Source organism: Phacochoerus africanus, chromosome 12, assembly GCF_016906955.1.
Source record: "Phacochoerus africanus isolate WHEZ1 chromosome 12, ROS_Pafr_v1, whole genome shotgun sequence".
Classification (NCBI taxonomy): Eukaryota; Metazoa; Chordata; class Mammalia; order Artiodactyla; family Suidae; genus Phacochoerus; species Phacochoerus africanus.
This window is the reverse complement of record NC_062555.1, coordinates 65,434,886-65,439,675: the sequence shown is the minus strand read 5'-3', so window position 1 is coordinate 65,439,675 and position 4,790 is coordinate 65,434,886.

Here is a 4,790-nt window from a genome sequence, read left to right as displayed (position 1 = left end):
TAAATTCATGTCCTCCACCTGGAGAACTGAAACCAGAAACTTCTTCGCTTATGTTCTCATACCCTCGGCCTTTACCACAATACATTTTTTGTTGTTGTTGAAAAAAGTAAATAACAGAAGCTAAACATGGAGCTTCCCAAGCTCATACCGCACATGCACGTACATCCATTCATTCATGTTCATCATTCAACGTGGTAACAGCTGACATTTGCATGGCCCTTCCAGGCACAGATCTAAGCTTTTTACATGTATTCCCTCCCTTGTGGCGCTGCTGCCACCACTTCATAGGTGGAGAAATGGACATAGAGGATAAGAAAGATGCTCCAGTTCACACAGCAAGTCAGTGGCGACGCTGGACCCAAACCCAGGCTGTTCAGATCCTGCGTTCCGGCTTATCCACAGTTTCTGTACACTTTTCATTTTGTAGAATAACCATAACCACTGAGGGCATAAAAATAAATTGCTGAGGCCAAAATTCTTAGCATCTCCCTTGATCCTCTGTCTCTCACACCCACGCCTGCGGCACCAGCTCATCCCCTCCCTCCTACCTTCTGAGTGTGTACAGACCCCACCGTGCTCCCCACTCCACCTCCAGAGACGCCCAGGCCAGGGACATCATCTTCCTTCCATCTGGTTTCTGCTCTGCTACCTGCAGTTTAGTCACAATGCAGACCCCAGGGGAATCCTTTGAACACAAGAGTCCTGCTACTTATCCACTGCTTAAAACCTCCTATGGGTCGCCACCCCCTCTGTGTGAAAATGCCAAGGGCTCACCGCCACCTGCATAAAAGGCCAGTAAGAGCTGGCTCCGCTTCTCCTGCCCTCACTCCGCTCACACCACCACCTGGAAGCCCTCCCGCCCCACAGCCCCAGGGCTGTTCTCTTTCCCTTGGCAGCTCTCTCCTCCAACACCACCTTAACCAAAGTTCCCTGCCCCGCCCTTAAAACAGAATAACACCACCTCCCTCTGCCCCTGGCCCTCTGCTTTATCTGTCTTCAGGGCATCCGTCCACCCCCTCCCCATTTCCCTTCCTTCCTTCCTTCGCTGCCCCATGGCATGTGGAGTTCCCAGGCCATATATTAGATCCGAGCCTCAGTTGAGACCCAGGCTGCAAATACAGCAATGGGGGATCCTTAACCCACTGTGCTGGGTTGGGGATTGAACCTGTGTCCCAACACTCCCAAGACTCCACGATCCCTTTACACCACAGCGGGAACTCCCCCATAGAATTTCTAAATTAATTTTCACACCACTTGAGTCATGGGTCTTTGTGAAGAAGTTTTAGGTTTGCAAAAAGCATTTGGATAATGATTGGTAGATTATAAATAAAATATAAAACCGGGGCTTGAAAAGTAATTGCAACTGCGGGAAACGACGAACGTCTGAAACCTCTCTGGTTGGTGGGTGTTCGGTCCTCCCATGACTTTTTTGTTGTTGTTGTTGGGGGGGGCAGATGCGGGGAGCAGGAGGGTGGAAAGCTAGAACAGGAAAGGCAGCCGGATGCCAGAAGAATCTCCACGGAAACTAGAGCTCCCGTATCTTTCACACTGTACCTCTGAACCGTGTCATTACATGCCTGTCTTATAAGGGTCTGATATCAATAAAAAGAAGTTCAAAAACGGCTCCATAAGCAGCTGAAAATCTGCCCTTCGCTTTCCTTTCTCTGCACCCTGAGGAGTTCTAAATCTTCCTTCATCCTGACATCAAGCTGGAGATGCCCGGCTCCCTAGAACTGGCTTTTATTTTGCATTATTTCTGCAACATTCTGCCAAGCTTCGGTGGGTCTTTAAAGGGACTGTGAAAAGGGAGCGGAGACACATCCGAACGGCAAAGACATGTGGCACAGGGAAGGCGCCCATAAATCAAAGCCAGAGAGAAGCCTGCCAGCAACCTGGAAATCAAATTGTGTCAGGGAGAAGGCCCGGGTGGAAAAATAGATTAGAAGGGCACTGAACAAGAGGGGAGAAAGACAAGCAGCCCCTACCAAATTAATGAGAGGCAGAGGGGCCTGGAGAAAGCACCCGAATGAAAAGACTCCTGCACCGCTTAAGGAAGGATGAGCATTTCGGCAAGTGATGTTGGCTCTGGCCTGAATAATGTGATGGCCGTCCATCCCCACTTCCGTCTCACACCAGGGCTAGAGACTCTGAAAGACGTGACAGGAAAGGGATGGAGAGCAGGGCGAGGAGTGTAGATGACCACTGAAAACTCCATTGCAGCCGCATCCCTCAGGGGACCTCCAGCGGCCACTTCCAAATTTGCACCTGCTGGGCTGAGTGTGAGTGCGGCTGGCAAAGCCTCTCTGAACTGGGTTCCTGCCTCACGAGTTACCCTAAGAAAAGTGCCAAGTGCAGGCGCTGGCACAGTGTCTGGGGAGCTTCCTAAAGAGCCACTGTCATGATTATTAAACACAATTTAGAAGCAGGCGGAAGGTGTCTCTGAAACCTCCCATCTTTATCTGTGATGTTCAGGCTCCTTCTATTTCCTGCTCTCAAAACTCTCTACTCCAGGTCTCTCTCCACTCCACCTCCTGTGCTGGGAGAGATGCGTCTCTTCATTTCCTCTTGGTCAAGCCCCCACCCCACCCCACCCCGTTCTGCCAGTGGCAGTCATCTTGGCAGAAGTGTGGCGTGTCTCCGGAGGCGGTCTTTGGCCCATGACGGTTGTCACTCTGATCAGAATTTTTGATCCTGCATGACCCACAGCCTCAGGGAGCACGTTCTGTCTCTTCTGTAGCTCTTGGCATGGCTGACGGGACAGACACAAATCCCAGGGCACAAACTCAAGTGTTCTAGAAATTCGACTTCCTTTTATTTCTCAGCTTATTTCTATTACAAACCCTCATTCTGCCTGGTGGCAGACACTAAGCTGATTTGGAATTCCATCCCCAATCCCTGAGTAATAAGCATCAGTTAGTTTCTAACACCAAGGCTTTGTGCTCGGGCAGGCGTGGTGATCATCGCCCCGGAAGACTTCCCTCTTGTACTGCCTTGCACATCTGAAGGTAAGCACGGCTGTGTGACTTGCTTAGGCAAAGGAAACAAGAGCAAGTGGCGTTTCCAGAAAGACGCTTTAAGTGCCAGTTCATGTTTCTCCCATCCCTTCTTCTTCCTCTGCCACAGAGACTGGCAATTTCCAGACAGAGGCTGCTCCATCAGGTTCCCAGGCAAGGACAGTGCTGACTCAGCACAGGGCTTTCAGGTGATGTGCAGGAGACCAGTGGTGTGAGAGCCAAATGAGGCTTTGTCATTTGAGGCACTTAAATTTTTTTTTTTTTTTTTGCAGTTGTTTTTGTTACCTCAGCATGTTCTAGCCTACCTGAAGGGCACAGGCGACAGCATCCATCCAAGATGCCCTTATGCCCACCTTGTCTTCAACTTGTCCATCAACACTTGCTGAGTCATCTCTGCTCCTGACCTCAGGTCCAGACCTCTCTCAGCATTCCCAATTCCCTCTCAGAGGACAGGGGCCAGTCTGTTGTCCCAGCATCACACTGGTCCATGGGAAATTCTGTGAGGTGTTCAGGTCCATCTGCCCAGATATTCCATGCCACCCAGAGTCTTATGACTGGCCGGAGTTCTACCAAGAAAAGGAACAAGCCTTTCCACTAGTCTGACTTCTCCTCCAGGAGGCATTACCAAACACTTCCCCCAAATCCCACAACACTTACCCTCTTCTGGTTTTTCCTACAAGTCTCTATGTGTCCTATCCTTGCCTTCAGACCTGGGGAAACTCAATCTGGTCTCAGGTTGGAGAACTTGGTTGGATTCCTCAGTGCCCCCCCCCCCCCACAAATCTGTTATGCCTGGGTGGTGTCCTTTCCAACCCAAAGGCTGCACTTTCGAAAATCGAATGCCAAGAATTGCCCCTATGTGTCTCTGAGTTCTGGCCCAACTGTCTGAATAGAACAAGGACAAAGGAAATGGAGTGAGCAGTGGTAGACATCTCAACTGATATTTCAAAGTATTATTCTGTACGTAAGTGTTCTGTCCACTGATGAAGCTGAGAGCTAAAGGGGGTCTAGCTCAAAGGAACCCAGAGTGTGACTATTTTAAGCCACTGTGCATCCTCCATGGCCCCACTTGTGTACATAATTTGTGTAATTGTTATCTTTGCAAAATTTCTCAGCTTGAAAGCTCATGGAGGGTCCTGGGCACAGTGTCACCCCTATAACTCTGGGGCCATTCTTTCCACGTGTCTTGCAAATCTCCAGGCTTTGGGAATTTAAAAACTAGAAGCAGCAGTTTAAGTAGTGAATTACGGTGAGGGTATCAGGAGCAGCAGGATGGGCCCTGTCTGCTGCAGGATGTGCCCTGTCTGGTGCCAGCCACTTAGATCCTGAAAATGGCCTCCCTTCCCTTCCTGGGTGCACTGAAAAAACGCAAGGTGCAGATATACGTCCAACGGGTTCTGGCTAAGAGAAGACACAAAGCATTCTAAAGTCAACGCCTGCGTGGGATACATACAGCTCACGGAGTGACCCGGGACCCCTGCATGGCCTGGGATGGGATGGGTGGCACAGATTAATTTGTAAAACAGTGGAGTCCAGAGCGCACATCGTTCGCTGCCCGATGACAGTGATTTTTCTTCTAATCTAGGCAGACCGCTCTGTTCTTAACGTCGCAGCAAAAAGGAACAAGCGCACCCACTCCTCGCCTCCCTTAAACCCTCTTTGTCTGGCCTTGCCAAGGCAAACAAAGCGCAGAGGGCGCCCTCGGGTTTACAGTCTTCCACCCCGGCCCCGCCCCTCAACTCCTGGGGGTGGGGAGGGGTCAGGGGCGGTGTCGGG